The sequence below is a fragment of the Pteropus vampyrus genome, unplaced genomic scaffold (assembly GCF_000151845.1).
Source record: "Pteropus vampyrus isolate Shadow unplaced genomic scaffold, Pvam_2.0 Scaffold5, whole genome shotgun sequence".
Lineage (NCBI taxonomy): Eukaryota > Metazoa > Chordata > Mammalia > Chiroptera > Pteropodidae > Pteropus > Pteropus vampyrus.
The window spans coordinates 3,344,209-3,367,052 of record NW_011888786.1 but is presented as its reverse complement, the minus strand read 5'-3'; the positions used below and the strand labels follow the sequence as shown (position 1 = coordinate 3,367,052).

Below are 22,844 nucleotides of genomic sequence, written 5' to 3'. Positions count from 1 at the left end.
TCTCACTCCACCTCATTTTCCTTTCCCCAGAGCAATCACTCTCAATTTTTTGAGCTGAATATTCTTATTTGCCTTCTTCAATCATGCTTTTACTACTATTACTTGCTTTTTCAGTTTTAGAGTTCATCTCTTGCCTTCTCCATGGAAGATGATTTAGCTCTATTTCCATTGTTAGCCTCCAAAATGCACACACGTTCTCTCTCTTCCTCTCTGTGAGTCTCACGTATGCTCACGTGTTTTTCATTACCCACAGCCTCCCGACGTGGTTAAATGCGTTCGCCTTATTGTAACCATGAAGTGCTATGCACAGGTAGTAAGGTGAGTTACCCTCCCCCACAAGGTTAACTTTTAGAAGAAGGCTCTTTCGGAAGCACGAGCTCGAACTGGAACAGACTGTAATCCCCTCACCCTCCAGGAAGTGTCGGCTCCCCCACAAGCCTGGAGAAAGGAGGCTCACGAGATGGGCTATATCCCTGTAGTGGAAGTTGATCTCGGAGCACAGCTGATGTTGGGCACTCGCACATCTTCTCCCACCTCCACGAGGCATTCTGAATCCTGTAATCTTGGAATGTTCTGGTGGCTTACCCTGGTGGTGTGATCCAAACCTTAACACCTGATTGGAACACTTGATAGTCATATCCTCCTGGGGTCTGGGTTGCTGCACATATCCATCCACGGTTACAACGGGACAGGTGTGCACCAGAAGGTACCTGAGAAGGTCATCTGAGTTCCTCGTTTACTCCTCCCTGCCATCATGTGTAAGCAGCCCTATCTTTTCCACTCGATAAGGGTCACTTGCTCCTGCCAATCTCTCTGCCTGCTGGTCTCAGGGCACAAAGAATCTAAAATACGCCGGTAGCAGAGATAAATTATAATTCAATGGGTCCTTTGCTTTATCTGTTGGTCTCTTTTGAGATTAAAATCTCCAGCCCAGCAGAGCTCAGAGTTGAGGAAACAGCAAGAACAAAATCCTCTAGTGGGTCACTGCAGATGATGGTTAGCGGGGCCCTTCCCTTCCTGCTTCCATATCCTGGTTCTTGGACCCGTATGACCATCCTTGTGTAGTCAGTGTCATGTAAAGGTCTCTGATTTAATAGTATAACTCTACCCTAAAGAACAGCCTCCCATCTTCTGGAGTGTTTTCTGGAAACTAGCACTTCAGTTATACAGCTAGAAGGCTGTTCTAGTGTTCTAGGAAGCCAGTTGCTTTGAGATGACATCGTACATAACATGTCCGGTGGACCCAAGGGCAGGGCAATGGGCGTGGTCTCACGCCTCGTTCACTGATAAGTTCCCTGGTGGGATGCTAAGCTGTGTGGAACTCAGGGCTATGGATCAGGCATTCCACAAGGACTTGGATAGTGGTAATAGCTAAGACACTGCAGGCAAGAAAAGAAATCTATACCTGAAATAGACGAATGGCTAATTGAAGGTGGAAGGGACCTGATGTCAAATTGCCACCAAATGGCTAGATGGTCCCTCTGAAGAATAGTGCCACAGGAAGGGACCTGATGTCAAATTGCCACCAAATGGCTAGATGGTCCCTCTGAAGAATAGTGCTGAGTTGTCCAATTTTCAGCATCTCTGTTGCTGAAAATTGGACAACTCAGAGGCAGCGACAGCTGGGTCAGCCTTAGTAATGCTTGAACCCGTACATGGCCTCCATCTCTGCCTCCGTGACACTACAGCCATATGCCCATCATGCCAAATCCAATGATCAAATGTTAACCGATTGAATAATTTTGTCTCTGTTATTTGCCAGCACCTCTTTCTAGTAGGTAGTTGCGGTAAATAACCAGTACGTAATTCTTCACCTTTCTTCTCCCCTATTCTGGAGACTTGAGTTGTGTTCACACACGGCTATAATAAATACCCAATACCTAGAGAATGATCATTGATTCTATTGCTCGTCTGACACTTTGCTTGGCACTGAGAGGTCTATACCCTATCTTAAGCATATAATTTATAGCAAAATTTATAACAAAGAAATCTTCTGTTGTAGGTGTTTAAAAGGGAAGGAATTCTGTAGGTTAGTACTAAGTATTTCTTGAGTTGTACAACCAGTTAAAGCCACTTCTCAGTATGACTCACAGTTACAACTTAATGACAACTATCTCCAGATCCTTAAGTAATTACCTTTTAAGTACTCATTTCTCACAACAAAGAGAGAAAAATCTATCCGTTTGTATGACTGGGAATCTCATGGAAATAAAATATTAAACGTGAATTCTTTTAAGAGCTTCTAAATAGGAGCTGCAGGGGTCCCGTTCGGTCAAAACTCAGCTGTCACCCCTTCCTCTGTTCTCACTGTTCCCTGGACATTCCTGTGCTTTTTCTCACATCTCTGTCACTTTCTATTAAGTGATAGCGTCTTTGAGGAATCCTGAAGTATCGCCGGGGCTCAGTGGAGGCTGGATAGCACTTGGTTCTAAATGCTGTGTTTCGTCAATGAATTAAAGCACTGCCTTTTGATAGTGTAACAGGAGTGTCACAAAAAGCAGGTCAGAAAGGGAGAAAACAATTACAAGTAAAATGACATTGTCTCGACATAGAATTCTGTCAGTCTTTGAAATCATTTCAAGAATAGGAGCAGGTGGTGACGTCACCAACTCTTAAGATACCTTATAAATCAGTGACATAAGCAGCAAATGAGGAAAAATCCATCCCGCTACTGGAAACCAGGGCAGGGTGACACTGCACAGAGATTTTTATCAGAGGTGATAAGGAGCAGTATAACAGTGCTTACACAGCTAAGATGTGTGTTTCTCACTCACATAGCCGTCCAAGCATACGCATTCCAGATGTGCTATACCGTTGCACATTGTCAGAACCCAGGCTTATTCGATCTCGTCTTTCTGCCACCCTTAATATTCTCCCATGTCACGTCTAAGGTGACTCTTCTAACAGGAAGAGAAAAGAAAAGGACTATATGCTTCCCTTTCCCTTTAAAGCCATGATATCACACATGCTACATCTCTTTCCCCTACCTTTTCCCTGAATCTAATCACATGGTCAAAACCAACGGGGAGGGAAGATGGTTGATGTTTTCTTTAGCTGGTCAGGTACATGACCAGATAAAACATCTATGTGTATACAAAAAAAATAAAAATAAAAGAGAGAGAGAGAGAGAGTTATTGAGGAAAAGCTAATAGTCTGTGCTGTAATACAGTTTGGATATAATCAGATTAATGTAAAAGGAATAGTAACTCCTTTTGTATGAAGAGGTCATATTGTATCTTGGAAAAAAAAATGGACAAGAACTTAACAAAACCACTGCTATCGAAATTGGAAAGTCTAGTAGAGAAGGTAGAATGGACTTGTGACCCACGAGAACTCCTGGCAAGGTGCTGGCAGCTCTGACGACAGAGGCCACAGAGATCAGAAAGTCCACAGCAGCATCTGTGGGTGTCGGGAAAAGAGAACTACCTAGGAGTGGGTTTCAACAAAACGGCAAAGCAATTACCTGGGCCGGAGGAAGTTGTGGCATCAGCTTCCCTTTTCATCCCCACCATCCACCTGTTCCCCTTCACTGAATCTCAGAAATGGCTAAATGAATGTAGAGTAAATGGCAACTCTTTCTTTATCTCCTCATAAAGGGGTCTGCGAGAATCAGACAGGAAGCTCGCTGCCAGGACTCATTTCACCCTACACAATCTATACAAAGGCAGCAGAGCTCTCTCTTTGTGAAGATGAGCAAAAAGAGAGAACTGTTGAGACATATGAAAGACACTGCGCTTGAAAAGAAAGAGAACCGTCTCGAGAAAGGGCTGAATGGGTGTCAGCAGAACAGATTTGCTGCAAGAAAGAATATCTTTGAAAATATCTCTATTTTGTTTTTAATGACTTAGAGAAGACATATATCACTAAACGACTAGAAAGTAGTCATTACGCGGCACGATCTAAGACCAGGAAGGATTACGCGAGGATTAAGCAGAATCGCTGAATCGAAAACTGCAATGTAGGTAGTAACTGAATACAATGAAAGAACGAATTAGTGAGGAAAAGAACTAGCCTATTAATTATTCTATATGTCAAAATAAAAAAAAAGAGAGATGAAAACAAAGAGAGAAAAGATTAAAATAATGCATGAAGATGCAAGAGTGTTTAACATGTGTTTAACATAACACTTCACATTTCGAAAGGTCATCCAAAGACCAAGAAAAATAAGTAGAAAGAGATACACTCATACCTATACTCAATAGCATCTTTACTTTTCAAAAATAAAAGAGAAAAACACCCACATGTACCCACTCAGAATAAGGAAGAAGAGGAAGAGGGAGGGAGGGAGAAAGGAAATAAAAGATAATGTCTTTGAACCTCTAATAAATACAGACAAGTTCAAAAATGTCAAAGCCTGTAACCTTGTTCACTTGTCTACAGCACCTACGAGGTGCCAGCGGATAGTAAGTTCTCAATAAATGGGTTAAATAAATGAAATTTTAGTATTTGAAGTGAACAAACTTTGGAATCCACAATTGTACAGCAAGCCATATTGTTGTCCTGTTCTGAGAAAAACAGGAAGACGATCTCATAAGCAAATTCAGAAAGCACACGTCGCTCCCACGCGCTTTGTGAAAAACATACTCAGATCTGCATGGCAGTTCCCTGTGAAATGAGTGGAAGAATGGACATCAAGATACAGCGGCATCACGGGATTAACAACCGATAATGAGAAATTAAACTAAACGTACAGGAAGTCTAAACAGTATTGTTAAAGTTTGTATACTTGCGGCAAATGAGGAAATACTTTCTTCAAAGAACGATAAATAAAAATAATATGTAGTTAAATGCTTATAATGTTAACATCATAATTACATAATTTAAAATACACGTTTATTCTAAATCTAGGTTTTAAGTCCCAGATAATGTCAACAAAAATTGGAATGTGGGTTAAAAAGTAGCAGAATAAAACCATGCTGACTACATGCATAATTTTTCATTGTTGATAATTTCAAAAAATGTTACAAGTCATAATTTTTAAAAGTGAATTTACAAGGAAAGATGTGAACGGATGGACTGCAGTTTGCCTAAGCTTGTACTCAGATGCCCAGAACGCACGCTGGGCACGGCTTCACCTCTGTCCTTTCTCGGTCCAGATGCCTGCCTTTCTGCGGCTAACTTGTCAAAACGGATTTCAGAAAAATTTCATGGTGCACCAGGAACTGAGAAAGTTCCTACCTACCCTGAAATTTGCATCCCTTCACTGGTAGCCATGCAAGTAAAGGATTCCGGCATCCGGCCCAGGGATTCTTGCTGCCTACCCCAACCCTCCCGCCCGCCCACAGACACCTCAGGCTCACACCCACAGCATTCCGCGAGCCTGGGGCCATCAACAGCTGCTTTGTATTGTGCTTTCAGAGTTCAAGTTGGTGTTAAGGGACTTTTTGGCATTACTCCCCTGTTATGACATTTTGACTCATGTGGACCTGAGATTACCCACATGGAGATTTTTGGCCAGGCCCTCGCAGTTTCCAGCCAGGGTTTACAAACACAGTTGGGAAAAGATGCTCTTCCCAGAGGTGTGCATGGATTATCCCAGCAGGAGTAAGCATAGGACTAAGGAAGCTTCCAGCTCACTAGTTCTAGCTAGTGGCCCTGAATCTGAATCTGAGAGCCTTCTCTTGTGTGTAAATTCACTTACATTTGCATGCTGGGGTGAGCATGTGGGTGGGGGGGTCCCCAGGAATTCATAACTCTTCACATCTTATAACAAAGCCACCCTGTGAAGGACCAACTCAGCAGGACCTAGAAATGTATCCATGGTCCCCATCCTGCCTCCCACACAGCATTCTCGCTCCCTGAATCACTTCTCAGACGAAGGCGAAGGCGGCAATAAGGAACTGTTGAAAAGTCACTGTGCTCCCTCGCCTCTGTTTGCTTTTCACACCTTTCCTGCTTTGAGGGGGATGTAAAGGGGCCGCTTCTGAGCACTGGGCTCCATTGAGGAGCGAAAGTAAACAGGAAGGGAGAAGGTTCACAGAATTCTTTGTAACCTGTATGTGAAATTATGTCAACAGGATGCTGAGAACAAGCTCTGTCGAGGAAATTCCACAACTGGATGATGAAAATGTGTTGGTACCCGAACTCACTCACTCACTCACTCACTCACTCATTCATGGAGAGGCCCGGATGGCTTGCTTTGATCTAAGGACCAAATTACAAGGAAGCTTAGAAGGAGAGAGTTTAGAAATGAAAAAAAATAAAAAGTTCCTAATGAGTGAGACCGTTGCTTGGGGGCAGCTGGACTGGGCTTCCACCCGAGGAGGAGCAATCAAGTCACAGGTCCAGACTTTCTTTTGATTTGGGTTTAGAGTTTAGCTCCCGGGAGAAGTGATATACGTTAGTTTGTCAACAGCATTTAGAAATGTTTAAAATTTTTCTGGAAGGGGACTAACTTCAGTCTCAGAAAGAGCCCATCCAAGTTAATAACGAGATACAGGGGCAAAAGATTCCCTCCCTCCTCTTCCTTCACCTACCCCAGGAAACCTTCCCTCGTGGGAATACTTCAACTCCCCCCTCAGTCTTTCTCAGAGACATCAAAGGACGCTGTATTAGGTTTAATCGTTTACGATTGGAATTTGTCTTTATGAAAACACCGGGCTGTGTAATTTATGGAAATCAGGCATGCAGGCATCTCCATTGTGCTAAGAGGCATTATAATACAGTAGGGTTGCAACAGATCTCATGATACACGAAAATACTTTGTGTCTAAACACTGCCCAGAGGCTGGAGGGGGATTTAAAATCCCACTGGTCATCACGAGGGGACATTTCAAGAATAACCTAGTTTTGTTTTGTTTTGTTTTGTTTAATGGAGGAAGGAAGCACCTTTTTATATTTGTTGCATTTTTTGGCCTGCAGACTACATGATACATCGCTTTATGTTAAGGGGGATTGCAGTGTGCTGTGTTTCTTTGCAAATAAAAGGCAGGATTACAAATGCTTCAGATAACGCTGTCTTAGGGTAATTTTCATTCCTTTGAGCTAGAAAGTCTAACAATTCTGAAAAATATTAGAAATTAGAAAATCAAATTTTCAGAGATGTCTGGATGATTCCTTTTTCTCTTTAATAAAGTATTACTCAAGCATGAACTTGGCGAGTGAAAAAAATTGGGGGTTGAAACATTTGGTCTGCTATGTTAAATTTGAAAGAAATGCATTTCTTTTTCTTGACTCCACGTTTCTTGGAAAAAACTCTTCTCTGAAGGTTTTAGAAATAAAAGTCAGCAACAATAATAATCATGATAGTTGGTAATAATAAAAATAGCTTTCCTGTACACATGCCATTTGTTTTTCAAATGCTAGCCACATATATTTATTAGTTGATTAAAGTACTTTCAAGTGCCTGAAAATTTGGTCTAATTTGCCTATACAATATTTTGTCTCAGCCAGTCACAATTGGCCAGGGTAGGAGTGGTTTTTAACCAGCAAATATTGTCCTGTCAGGAATCCAGTGACATTTTAGCAGGTGTTGCTTTGGCTTTCTGGAACTGCATAAAGAAATTCCAGCATCCTGACATGTGCTGAAGGCTCCGTGGAACCGCTCAAAGACTGCACACTACTTAATAGCTGGTTGCATCATTTTTTCCTGCTAATGACACTGTGAACATGCAATATCTGATTAAAAAGGAGAAATGGGGATTAACTTTGATTATTTGGAAAGAATGTGGCTGCATATCACATAACTTCCTAAAACTGGCTTTAAAAAAAAACTGGCTGCAAATCACTGAAAAACATGAAACCCAGTGGAAAACTGGATCAGATGTGCCATATTTATAGCCATAGAAATAAACACATTTCAAATTCTGTTTGTTGGAGGTCTTATTTTGGAACAAGAAAAATAGTGCTCCTTTTGAAATGGGAACCCTGCCATCTAGTGGGTATTTTTGGTATCACATCACAGGTCAATTTTTGACAAATAGGTAACTGGACTCTCAAATACAGGATTTTATTACTCACTCCACTTCATTTTATCCAACAACACTTTTTCAATCTGTATTGCCATTTATCCAATGGATACCTTTTTAATTATTCACAATTAGTCTATAAAATAAATTCTATGTCATTTTCTAGCTAATTATTCCTTTGCCTGGAGGCCAAATTTCAGTGGCTCACAAAAAAATGCTTTCTTTTGTTTTACTTTTGATTTTGGCTTTCTCTCAAGAAAAAATAATCCAGAGGTAGGTAATAATATTCTAAGTCATTTTGGTGCTTCATTGAGTCTTTAACTTTACTTTTGAATTTCCTAATAAACAGTTAGTCACTTAGTTTTTATTATTATTAGTTTCACGTACGCAGTACATTGGTTACACATTTACATAGTTCATTTAGTTGTTTAAAAATCATAGCACTATGTATGTTAAAATTCATTTTCTAAATTTGCTTTAAAAAATTTTTTTTTAACAAATTAGTAAAGGACTATCACTTCACTAAAGAAAACCACACAACTGGGAAAAATTATTGTCCTATCATATTACAATATTATCTTCAAATAGTAAGGATTCATTTACATGCTTATTCAACAAATGCATTTTGGATCCCTATTAAGTGTCAAGCCCGGGACACTACAATAAATAGCATGTAGTGCTTCCTGTCTTCAAGAGCACCTGGGTACCAGCGTCGGCACACATACGGACAAATAATGGTGCCTATCATGGATGCTCTCTGATAGAAGCAGGTACATAATGCACAGCAGAAACTGGTAAGCTCAGTAGTTATGCTGATCTGAGAAGGTTTCACAGAAGGAGAGATACACTTGATCTGCACAGGAAGGATGAGGGGACGTGTCCCAAGTTTGACGACTGGGTGGAGGGCATTTGGGGAGGAGGAACAGCACAGAGGGTCAGAATTGTGGAGTATCTTGATGTGATTAAGAAGAGGAAAAGCTTAGTGTGATCGGGGTATGTGTTTAGAGGTGCTGTTCAATTAATTAAACCAGGAGGCTATTAGACTGAGGTGGCTCTAATACCATAACAGCTTATATAAGCAAACCCAAATCCAAGTCTGTAAATAAATGCCTCAAGGTTGTGAAATCAAGGAAAACCAATTGCATGAGCCAATTCCTTAAAGTAAATATCTATCTCTAGAGACAGAGGTAGAGATAAACATATATCCTATTTCTTTAAGTTGAGCAAATCTGCTCATATAACAAGGTCAGTAAAGCAAATAACCATCATCACTGCGATGCTTTTGGAGGTCCATCCCCACCCAGGACTCTCTTCGGGTCATTTTATTTCACTCCAATTTCCTCCCTGCTCTTCACATTTCACTTTCTTCCATGCATTACTTCATTCCTACTCCTTTGATTTAGCGATAATACCAGAATTCCTCAAGTTTGACTTTCGAAGATCCACCAGTGTGTGTGTGTGTGTGTGTGTGTGTGACTCTCTCTCTCTCTCTCTACACACACACACACACACACACACACACACATACACACACACACACACACTCTTATTTTCCTGTGATAGGTAGTATCTTGACCCCACAAGACACATCCACAGGACTAAGGCACTTATTCTCTAGAATGAGAGTAAAACTACCTTCCATACAGGCTTGCAGTGAGGATTAAATGATATATTATGTGTAACCTACAGGGAAGGAGCAAAAGTCAGGCGGCTGCGCTATTTTACTATTATTATGAGGCTTTAACAGCCAGGACAGGAAGCAAGGCAAAAATGGGTCAGACTTAGGAACTAAATTTTCTAGTCTCTGTTCTCCGCCTGATGAGGATTCTGGTGACAGCCTTCAGAGCTCCTACCTTTCTTGTAGATCCTTCCTCTAATTGGTAATAGAAACCTTTCATAGGTCCTAACTCCTGATGTCGTGACTGCTTATCCAAAAACAATACAGCTCTTGAGATTTCTCCAACTGCATCACCTGGACATAAATAACTGCAATCTTGTGGCAAATGTCACCAAGTTACTTACTACATGCAGCCTTCATCAGTCCCTCTCTGAACGTGAACCTGACATGGCTTTTGAAAGTCTGAGAAAAAAATGTCAAAATCTTTAGCTGGATATTCCAGGCCATGCTCAACTTGGCCTCAATCTATCTTTCCTTCCCATTTCCCTTGACTCATAAACACAAACTCTGCTCCTTATCTAACTCAATCCACATAGTTCTTTTTAATGTACTTTCCTTGCTAGATACCTTTAATTAAGCTTCCCCACTCACTCTGAGCGGCTTGACCATATCACGTGTACCCTTTAAAGGACATCGTGAGTCCTTTTTACTCTGTGGAGCACGGTGGCATCCTCAAACACAGCGATCTCGGGAATCCTATGGCAGTTACTCTTCTGCCTTGGAACATCTTAAATGACATTCAGAAATCAAATTTACTTTGAGTATTCATTAAGTGGTAGAACTACGCAAGGTCTGGGACACGGGTATTGATATGTTACACAACACTTCAACTCTTAAACCAGTGAGCAGACACATATTTAACTATAATGTTTTTGGAGATGAAAATTAAGATCTCTTTTGTGGAAAATGTATGTATGTGCAGCCGAGAAATGGAAGCGACGCACATGTCTTTCGACGGGTAAATGGTAAAGCCGTCCATGTGGCACACCCGCATCATGAAACACCAGACAGTAACAACAAGGAACAAAGCCCTGATGTAAACACTGACTTAGATAGCAAGGGAATTATGCTGATTGAAAAATAACAGCCTAAAAAGATTATATTCTATATGATTCCACTTATATAGCATTCTTGAATTGACAGAATTATGAAGAAAGAGAACAGATTAGTGGTTGCCAGGAATTGGGTTTTGCCTTGGAGTCAGAAGACTCCAAGAGGAACACTGACATAAAAAATATAAGCTACAGACTTTCTTACATATTCCCTTATTATATTTGACTATGCACATATGTTATAGTTTTCTTAGAGAGCGTGGAGATGAGTTGGTCCTAGGTAAATAGAAAATTCGCCAATTAAAAATACAGGCAATGATGAGCTCCAGGAAAAATTTAAAAGTTTTCAAAAAATGAGTTCTAACCTATATACTTTGGCACACCAGTGAATAATATTGATACAATCATAATACCATAAACATTAAATATTGATGCAACCAATTTGCTATAATTATATTATGTCAATGAATGAAGAGCAGTATTCGAAGAAATGGTGAGGAGAAAAATAAGGATTTTACAAGAACCAAACCTTTGCCTTTCATTACAGAAAGACATTAAACGATGTCTAATCTTGGAAAGTTTCGATCCAGCAATAGAAACATGTTATTAGGTGATGCGATCTTAAATACTATAAGAAAAGAAAGAACAAAACTTTTGAAAGTTATTTCCCCTAAGAAGGAGAAAGCCAGGTTTGTTTTCAGTTTAAAAAACATCTAATACTATTTTAACCAGAAAACCATCAGAATTATTAAACTTTTAAAAATTATGAACAAGTATTAATATATAAATATAAAACTAATCATTTAAGATCATATTCTTTGAAACCATTAATAGCAATGCTATAACCTAGATAAAAGAAATAATCAGAAATGCAAACACAAATGTATTAAGATACTTCTCAAAGAGTTCATAATAAAGATTGAAAATAATCTAAATATCCTCCATAACTTTGAAAAGCATAAGCCAGTAAAATGTTTGCAAAGAACATTAATAGATTAGAAAATCCACACATTTGGTTAATGCTATGTAGTAAAAAGAAATGTATAAATGATATCGATCTAGTGTAAACACAAGTATGACACAACTATGCATCTGTGTATAAACAGAGGGAAAAGATTTAAAGGAAATAACTAACATTTTAATAGTTGTCAAGTCTGATGATAATTTTTGCTAATTCTTTTCTGAATTTTGCAAATTTTTCAAATTTCTAAATACCTTCCTTTTATAATCTGAAAACAAATATTTAGTCTTCAAAAACAAATCAATCAATTGTCTTTAATAAGTTTAGAGTGTAGGATTTTAAGTAGGATCCGTTTGATGTGGTGCTGCCTTCACTGTCATGTGGACAAGAATCATCTCTGCTTTTTATACCTACAGCATGGACTGCCCAGCAGGAGCTCAGGGAACACCTGTGAAGCCCAAACCGGAAGCCCTTCTGGGTACAGATTTCTGAAGACCCGTGTGGTCATGGCTCTCAGCTCCCAGAATGATAACCCTTCCGGTAAACATACCTATGCCACGTCCACACGTCCTCACTATAAAAGCAGCATTATATTTTACACTGCAGAACTTCATCTTTTTTTTTTTTAATATATTTTTCAAATTAGACCTGCTCATTTGTGGTGAAGCCTTAGAGCAGCTCCTAATCAGACTGCCTCATAACCACAGGAAATTGTTTGAGCAGTGTGTTGTTAATTTGCTGATCATGTATAACATCGATTGTATGTGATAGAACAAGACAAGTTTGGGTACTAAAAAGCTCCAGGAAAAATATAATCAGAAAGAAGTGACAGCACACTAGACCAACCCTAGAACAAAGCAATTAACGTCAAGTCTGCTGAGAGGTACACATGAGCCCAACTGGGCAAAGGGAATATGATCTATTTTCAAAACTTAAGTCAAGTGCCATGACACCACTTTGAATTTTTGAGTCAGAATTGTGCTTTGATTGACTGAAGGTATATATACTCGATAATTATGGTGGTTGTCAGAGAAAGGCAGACATGATACCGTTCAAGAACAAAGTCAATGCCAAGTTGACTGATTTAACTAAGTCTTCAAATGTGATTGGAAGTTGAGTGAAAATGATTGAACTTTCTGCCCTTGCACCTGCAGCACACAAACCTGTCTACATTTTCACAACCTATCATTTTAAAAAGTTTCTTTTTTGTGTCAATACAGGTGAATCTGAATTTGTATAAAAGATGCATTCTTATGGCCATATGATTGTCTAAAAACTGAGGCAAGCTTTCTCCCAACTCCAAGTATCATGCCAGAGAAATATTCCACAGGATAAAAATATTCATCCCCAAATCTTTTTAAAAATAAAATATTAAGCAAATATTTAATGCACCTATATGCACCAAACATTGTGAGAGGTACTGTCATTTGAATACAATAATTGATATTAATATGACTCGCAGGTTCAAACATCAGGTCTGCCACTTTGTAAATTTTGTAAGTCAGGCAATTTACATAACCTCTAAGTAGGACAAAAATATAACTTGTCATCTAAAGGTGAACTTTTTGACTTTGAACGGGACATTTTTGTCTGTCGAGAAAACAGGTGTAAGTCAAGACTGTCCTGGCAAAGCAGGGTATACGGTCCCCCTACCTCTAAGACTTTCTCTTTCTGTAAATTGGCACAGTATCCCTAAAGGTGACGAGAGGACCGTTAGAGGTGACGGGCATAGGAGCACCCGCCAGAGTACTTGCACGCAGCGGTCTCTCACTGACTAGTCGCTCTTTCTCTTCATGTTCTAATTCTCTTTCCCCAGAATTTACAGGAGAAACATTCAAGACAAAACTCATTTCATAAGCTCGTTCCACAAGATCTTTTTTCTTTCAGTCTTGTCTGAATCTGCTTTTCCAGATTCACTTTCATCATATTTTTATACCAATTTTCCAAACATGCATAACCATGCTGAAACACACATATACACACACATTCCATATTCTACATCATATGATCAGTATGAACCTGACTTACTAGGTTTCTCACTTTCTTAGAACAAAATAAGCTTTTTCATGGATTTAAGCCTATCTCTGTAATGCTTACCCTGTCTTGAATTACCAATTCTTTTTTCTTTATCTAGCAGTCTTTTTTTTTTTAATTTCAAGATCTAGCTGAAATCTAACTTCCTTTCTGAGAGCTATCAGTAAACATTTTCTATTTAACCAACTACCCCACACCTTAGGGACTCATGATTCTGTGGATCAGCAGTTTGGGTAGGGCTCAGCTAGGTGACTTGGGGCTCACCTGTGTGTCTGCAGTTGACTGCCAGCCACGTCAGCTGGGGGCTGGCTGGTGTGGGATGGCTCAGTTAAAATCCACATGGTTTCTCATCCTCCAGGTCAGGCTGGGCTGTACAAAGGGAAACTGGGTAAGATTCTGTGAAACTGTAGAGGAGGAAAAAGTTTTCCTCTACCTACTTAGGGTCCCTAGCTGGGACCCTAAACTGACAAAGACATATTAAAAGAGGAAAGCATACAAATTTATTTAATACAAGTTCTACATGACACAGGAGTCTTCAAGAGGAAATACAGACCCAAAGAAACAGATGTGTGTATTTTATGCTGGGTTTGATGAAGAGTGACAGTGGGGGAGGAATATGGCAGGTTGAGGAGTAGAAGGAAACTGCAGTAAATTGGGGGAAACTTAGCAAGAACCGTTTGTTAGGATTCTTCGTGATGTCCCTTCATCTCGGGAGATAAGGCTGCTCCTTTATCTGGGATTAGGGAGGGCACCCCTCACATGAGTGTTTTATAGCCTGTTTCAGGAAAGAAAGGGAGAGGAGGGGAGGAGTTCACAGCGACCTTCCTGTTTCTGCCATTCCCTCAAACTCTTCCAGCTTAAAACAGTCGACATGCCAAGGTATCATTATTTGGGGGTAGCATTTCCTGAACCCCATCAAAAGCAAGTGGATGTGGGAAAGGCCACTTAGAGCCTGGGTCCAAACCTGATACAACGTGACTTCTGCGGTCTTCTATTGACCAAAGCCAAGTTGCCAGGCCAGCCCAAAGTCAAGGAGTGAACAAATAGATTCTACCTCTTGATATGAGGAGCTGCACACGGTCACTGAAGAAAAGGAGGTAGATACAGGGATGTGTGACAGATTGGATTTATCTGCATAATCGATCTGTTAAATCTGCCTCTACTCTTCTAGAACGAGTTAGTAAACTTATTCGATATGCTCCCCTAGAATTTACCCCTGCTTCCCCACATATTTTTAACCTACTATGTGCTTCTAAAAACACATGCCTTCTTTTGTTTAGCTTGGTGTTAATAAAAGTGTACTACAGATATTATATAGCACCTGTTGAACTAATGAACTGACAATATGTAAAGTACTTATATATTATTGAATGTAAAGTGATTAAACAGTGGTTATTTTAAGTTGTTGCAACTAAAGCTGAAAGAGATAGATATTTAATTGCAATACACAAGAAGGATCATAACATCAATATTTCCCCCAGTGGTGGGAATTCATTTTCAGCTTAAAGTCTAAACAAAAACTGTGATCACTATATGATAATAACAACAATAGCCTTAGGTTGTTCCATGTAAAATTCTTAATAGTCAACCATTTGACCTACAAAAGAACAGCAAATTTTATAGTTTAACCTAATAACAATGAAGCAGTGTTATTCTTTTCTGATCATCAGTGAGCCTGAGAAAGCAACACAGTTTATTTTAGACAGTGGTGCTGAAAGGCTGAGCAAAGCAAAGAGCAGGCATGCCAGAGGGTTTCATCGTAGGGAGTAAATCCTTTTAGAATTAAACGGATAAGGATGTATTATTGACAATAGTCTTGGATGCACGTTGAGAATAATTAAAATTCATAGATTGTATCCTAATAACCTTTACAGACTAGCGGCAACAGAAAATGTGAAGTTGATAGGGAAACGATTATTGCGACAACGTGGGAAGCTGTGGTACGTGACATTTCTCGTAGAATCAAACCTCAACATCGTGTTTGCCCACTGAGAACTTTGTGCTGCACTACAGCAGCGAACAAATCTACTATGAGAATGATAGGAGGCAGGAACTAATTCTGCAAAGAGAAGCTCGTGATCACAATGCCTAAACACTGGCAGAAAATTGAGTCATGAATACAGGTACAGACTGTATATTATAACAATTCTATGACTGTGGGGACGTCTTCCCAAAGAAAGAGCTGCTCACGATCCTTAAGATGAGCAGAGAGTCAGACTGTGGTTTGTTCCACTGTGACTTGAGTGGGGAGGACACGCTTGCAGTGACTGCTCATGTTTGTTCAATCTTCTGAAAGACAGTAACTAACGTGCATTTACTGCTTACTAAGTGCCAATCAATTTGCTATGTGCTCTGTGGGCAATCTTATTTAATTCTCCCCAAAACTTTGGGAGACAGATACTGTTATCTCCATTTGCTAGCTCTAGAGAAAATCGATGCCTAGAATCCTTGAATGATTTGCTCAAAGTCACACAGTAAGAAATTTGCAAAAATCGAGATTTAGCACAGGATATGCCTTCTTAGTTATTATCTTGTCGACATTTTTTTAAAACCTACTTCTGGCCAATTATTTTCTAGTAATTAAAAAAGAAAAGATGGATTTTGGTTTCAAATTTGTGTTTACTTCCCCATAAAAGTCCCTGATTCTTATCTGTATCTCGAACAATTCAAAGACGGTATTTTAAACAATGTAGGTGTTTAATAGATATTGTTAGCTAAGTCAGTGTTCTAAAGCATGCGTTAGCAAACGTATGTCCCACAAACCCAATCCATCCAGCCTATTGCCTGCTTTTGTGAGTAGTTTTATAGGAATACAGCCAAACCGACTCATTTACCTATTATGACTATTTTCATGCAGCAGCAGAATTGAGCAGTTGCAACAGAGATCATATGGCCAACAAAACCTAAAATATTTACTATTTGGCCCTTTACAGACAAAGTTTATGGAATCCTATTTTACAGTAAAAGGAAGCACATCCAGTATCCAGCAAAATGATATACTGAGTACTTCTCATTCTTGTATTATTAGAAAAGTTTCAAAACTGAGAAATTCCAGTCTAATGGAGGTATGTCTACGAACTGCAATTATTTTGTTAATCCACTCTTTCAGCATCGTAATTAGGCTCATTGGCAGGAACATTATGTGTTTTCTTTCTTTTTATTTATTTATTTTTATTATATATTTTTTGTTTGGAAGTTCTTTATGTGCTTTATTTCATTTAATCTTCATAAGGCACAGTGGGTAGAGATTATCACCGCTATTTTATCAATAAGCAAAGTAGAAGTTAGAGAGATTTGTCACTAGCTCCTTGGAGGAACCGGAATTTGAACATAGCCATCTTGGTCTCCAAAGCCAGGATTCCATTTTTGCACTGCAGTTTCAATCCATTCTTACGTGGCAAAAGCGTCTTGATTAATTACTTAAGAACATATAATGCCCTTTATTTTAAAATATCAGCAGTCATTTTTTCACCATTGCCACATAAATCAAAACATCCCATTAACACTTGAAAAATGTCAAGTCCTGAGAGGTCAGGTGACTGGTGTTCCCCATTATGCAATGATTTACAGTAAAAGACAGGAAGAGGCAGCATATCTGCAACTGAAGGCATATGATTTCTTAGTGTTCCCACGTAGTTTGCAACCTTAACATCATAGAATCTTAGGGGCGGACAGTTACTTAAAGATCATTTTATCCGAGGCTTGAATTCGCCCTGAGTATGTTGAGAGATTTAGCAATAGGATCCACATTGATGATGCGTTTGGTCAGGTCCAGATACTGTGATGGACATCTAATGTGTTTCACCCCATTTAATCTTCACAGCACCACTGGGAGAGAGGTATTAATTTCATGAGATAAGAAAACTCAGGCTTGGTAAGATCAAGTCATTTGCCCAAGGTCACGCAACTGGTAAGTAGAGAAATTATTATTGAGAGCCACACTGTCCAACACGAAAACTCATCCTCTGTCTTCTTCGTCTCTTCCCATCATCAGCCCAACAAGTCTGAGATATTAATGGACCATCTAGTGAGACTCTTTGTAAACTCTGAAAGACCGTGAAATCACAGAGTGACAGTGAATATATTTTCTATTAAAGCAAATATACACGTGGGAAGAACTAATGACATAAAAGTCATAAAGATCTTAAAATCTCTCAGAGACAAGTTTATTATAAATAAGTTGTCAACCACGCCTCTCTGACGGATGTTAACAGAAAACCCACACCATCTACGACTTTGGGCGACACCAACCAGCTCAATTTCAACCACATTTCAGCTCCCTCACAGTTTGGGCAGGAACAATCATACTATCAGGTCTCTGCTGGTTACCACCGAGCACCCTGGTCCCACCTGATAGACTCCTCATACAGGAAGTAAAATATTATTGGATAGACATTACATTTGGGGGACAGCTTTGCTGCTACACTAGTCCAACATCTTCAAGAGGACCTGCCCCCCCTCTCCACCCCGCCCCCTCACTATTCATGCATACTCCTATCTCTACCACTCCAACACAACCCTTTCTACAGGACGGGTCCTGGGCAATGCCGAGTAACATCATCTGAAACCTTGGTGGGTTTAAGGAAGTGAGGAAGTGAACTAGAGTAAAAGGAAGAAAGAAGATAGGTTAAAAAAACGATGGTTACCGACAATGACTGTGTACTTAAACAGGCACTGTGCTAAGTGCTGCAGACCCGTTTATTCTGTAAAACAGCACTTTTATTGTCCCCATTTCAGATGATAAAAGTGAGCCTTAGGATTAGCTTGTTCAAGCTCACACTGAGCCAAGATCTGGATCTTATAAGCAATTTTAATAAAGAAATCATCGAAAGAAAGGAGGATAAATTAAAGCGCACATATACACATGCATACAGACATGCACACTCACTCACACAAATTCAGAGCGAAGGCTCTCAGACACCAGACAGGGCCAGTATTCTCTCCCGTGGTCTTCCAAGGAAGCTATATTTTTAGAGAAACCCCAGGGTCTTCTGGTTCACTTCTGACATCTCCCCCACTTTTCCTTCATGATTTTTGGCCTGGGGGTGGGAGCCCCTGTTCCCCATTTGTAGTTTCCTGTTCCAGCTTCATCCTTTGATTCGCTTTTATCCAGACCTCAAGCACTCATCTCTGGCCTTCCTCTAGCTCCACGCCCACCCCTTCCCCACACACCTTACAATGTCAACTCAGCACACTAACTCAGGGCTTTCTTGAGATAACTTGGGAGACACCAGCTAAAGTCAAGCTTTCTGAGTGTTACTGTCCTCATTTTTAGGCTGGAGATCATAATGCCTGCACTGAGGATCCTTTGCGGGTTAGAGATGGTGAATGTAAGTGGTAGGCAACGAGCAACAACTATTATGAAAATCTCAAGCCGAGTACCTCCATCTCATGTAAGGTTTTTACTTTAACTATTGAGAAAACCGTAGGTTTTGTTTTCAACGGGACATGGTCATTCAGCAGCTGATTTTATAGCTCTAGCTATTCATCGAGTCAAAAATTATTACGGCTGTATTTTTTGTAAAGGCTGAATAATTTTATTGCCCTCAATGAGATTGGTAGCTGAGGAAGCTGAGGCAATGATGAAAATAATTAAATCATGTGCTTCAGGGCACAAAGCAATCAAACGCAGATGAATAGAAAGAAATTTTGCCTTCCCGTCTGATTCTTTTGACCTCCTCCCAGCACCCCCACCACCCACCAGACCCTGATACTATCCACTGGGAGAGAAGATGAAGCAACTGTGCCTTCCGTAGCCAAACAGGCTCTGATCCCGACAGCCAGATAATGAGGTTGTGCCAGAGACCAGCTTTATTTTTTGGCTCCCCTCCTCCTTCAGCTGACTGTGTGAGGACTCCTAGTAGCATTATTTATTATAATTAATTGTTTCACTTCACTGATCAAAAGCTGCTTCCAAGGACAGTCCCTGAAATTCATGAATCTTGACATTGTAAGCCCCATAAACCTTCAATGAGAAAGGGCTGGACTTGAGTGCAGAAACGCCCCTGGCGCACTTGAGCCTGCATCATCCATTCTCCGTGCTGAGTGGCGCAAGTGTCCAGCTATGTCTAGCTTTGGGACCTTTTGATGTCTTCTCTTGCCTTGAAGCCCCCGAATTAAACAGTGATCTTGTGCCTCAAGCTGTGGCTGTCTCTTCAAATAGCCTTTCAATGAAAGGCATCCTTGTTAATGCAACACGTGACATATGGCTCATTTCTAGATGATTAAAGAGAGCAAACTTTGTTCCCCAGTGACATCAAATGGGCTCCCATACAAGCTATACCATTATGATGTCATGCTACACAAAAGCTTCAATAAATTCTATTTTAATATCCGATGTCTTCCTTATAACTTAGAGACTCTATGATTTGAAGACTCTTCCCTCCCAACTCTTATAGAAATAAAAAATGAAATATTATCATCATCATTGGGGTAGGCAACTAAGCTCTGTGGGAAAGTTTACTGTATGACGGTTTCATAAGAATGATTCCAATGACACATTTGCTAGCTGTCCTTTCCTTTGTTACAGCTCAGCATATAGTCTGTAAGCACCTGGAAAGTGATTTATCCATCTCACATCTGCTTTCCTTAACTTCCTTTATCTTCACTAATGCGTAGCTTGACCCAGACATAATACTCAAGAAATACTAGCTGGCTGATTCGCTCTCCCTTTTAGACTCACACTCCCTAAGCATTTGTTCTACTGTTTATTTGCGGCCAGCACGACTCTAGCTTTTTTCATCTTAAGTGTGTGTCTCCTCCACTGGCCTAAATAGAGGAGGAGTGCAGGAGAGAGATGACGAGATTCAGCCAAAGTTAGCATGTGTCCAGGGGGCGGGACTTTCAGCACAGGCAATCCATCAAGGACACTGTGTATCGCAAAACATTCATCGCTCACATTGACTTCCCATCAGAGAGCTTCTGCAACCCGCTTCCACTCGTCCCCGTAAAACCTTTACCATAGATTCCCTGTGGATTACTTGGACATTGCCCCTTACTGCCCCCAGACACTGGTGTGCCTTTTCTTCATTCACTGAGAGGTGATTTTCTGAGAGGAATTGACCCTCTAGTCCATGGATCACTAGAATATAGGGGTGGATTACGGACTGTGATATAGAATAGGGTTACTTCTTTATTGGGGGTAATAAGGAAACTTTTGAGATTTGTATTTCAGACAAAAATATAAAGCGCTATTTACTTAAAGATATGAAATTTTTTATACTTTTCTATCATATGTAATTCAAAGATAAAGAACTTTATCTGCTTCTAGTTTATATTCTAGATTTCCTTTTCTCAGTAAAAGGAAAGTCTCAAATCGCCAAAGACTGTCACTTTTTTTTGTTCGAAGTAAAAAAAGGAACACGTAAATTTTTCTCTCTAGGGGATGACAAATCCAATTCTCAATTAACTAAATGATTACTTATTGAGTTGCCAATACAGATGAAGAAGACTGCTTAGAGCATGGGAAGGTGTAAGTTACAAGGAATGATTAAGAAACACTTCCTATCTACAAGAAGAACATAATACAAGCTTATGGGTTCATTCAAACTCCTGTGCTCCTAACATTCCCAGTGTTGATGAATTACAATAGTCACACAGCCTCCCAAGCCAGCGGTATAGATTCTACCTCTTTAACATCTCCGAATTACTTTCGCCCACAACATCCTGCTTCAGTCCAATAAGCCAGTAGTTCTTAATTCTTAAAGTGCCCCCTAATTAGTCTTCTTCAAATCCTGAACACCTTTACCTCCTCAAACCATCCTCTACACTACAATCAAGTTGGTCTTTCATAAGTAAAGTTTAATTGAACTTGTAATTTCCTTACTTAGGATAAAAATGTAGGTATTTTAGCTTAAAACATAAGGTCTTTCATAATTTGATTCTCTAATTCATCTTTTGTCATTTCCTAAAATCTTCAAACTTGAGGAGGATGGGGTCAACATCTTTCTTGTACAGCACTGTATCCCTTCAATGCCTACCACAGGATGTTCCACACGGTAGGTGCTGATGACTGGGATTAAATAAACCCTCTGCTCCAATGAAACTAACCTACTTGTTATTTCATGAATGGCCCATACCAACATTCTGTCAGAGTCTTTGGCTATGCTTTTGCCTCTCCCTGCAATGTTCTTAAGGACAAGCTCAGTTTGAGGAAACCTTCCTCCAGAAGCCTTTCTTGTTCCTTTTGACTGATTAAGATGCCCCTCCACTGTGCTCCCATGCCCCTCTGGCTTAGCTCTGTTTGGAACTTGCTGCACACCCTGTGATAACAGATTAATTATCTCCAGGTTCCTCTGGTGTAAATGCTCCTTGACAGCGGGACTCCTGTCTTAATTGGTTTTCTACATCCAGCGCCATCATTGTACCAACTTAAATTAGGCACTTGATGAATGTTTAATGAACGTATGAATGAGCTGAATGAATGGACAGATGCATAAAAGGGAGCAAATAAATGAATGGATAGATATATAGAACAGCTACACAAGGCAGTATGTTCTATTACGTGTAGGCACGTAAGGAAGAATACAATCTCCGAGGAGGAAGACCTCTCTCTTAATTAACTCTTTAAAGATGACTTTCACTTTAGTGTTGAGGGGACTTTCAGGTGTGAAGAGCAATCATCACTATTCTTTCCTAAGTTTAATTTACTAATTATTTTATAGTTAATATTTTTCTAAATATTCACAACTACTTCCGTAACTCACAACTCAAAACTATATGGATTTAACAAATTAAATATCCCCCACCATTCACATCGATCATATGCTTCTTAAGTCAAAAATGTAAAATTCTTATAAATACTCTAAACACCTTAAAAAGTAAATATAAAATAATAGAGTAAATACAAAATAATCAGTACAGAGCCTGGCGAATCCCTGTCATTATTCAACTCTCAACCAAGCATCATTTCTCAGATAGGTTTCTTTGATCACCAACTTCCATCCTTCTACCTTATGTTCCTCTGAAATTCCCTTTGCACTAATTGAACTTGTACTTATATTTTTCTCTCTAACTGCATATTTTCTCTCTCTACCGCTAATCCATATATATTCCACACGAGCAGAGATAATATCTAATTAGTTTAGCTCTATGTATCCAGTATATAATGCAGTGCTTGCACATTACTCGGCAATCAATAAAGATTCATTGAATGATCGCATGTGTTTGTTTAATACCTATAAGCTCCCTGCGAGCAAACATGTTAATTTTTTT

General features: G+C 39.7%; 1 long non-coding RNA gene across 1 annotated transcript in view; it reads right to left on the bottom strand.

Annotated features, from left to right (window-relative positions):
* The window catches only part of LOC111743678, a 502,800-nt gene that overhangs the window by 418,207 nt on the left and 61,749 nt on the right, over nucleotides 1–22,844 (bottom strand). The window contains exon 3 of the long non-coding RNA XR_002781828.1: nucleotides 13,896–14,000. This is a non-coding gene — a long non-coding RNA (uncharacterized LOC111743678). The remainder of the gene's footprint in view (nucleotides 1–13,895; nucleotides 14,001–22,844) is intronic.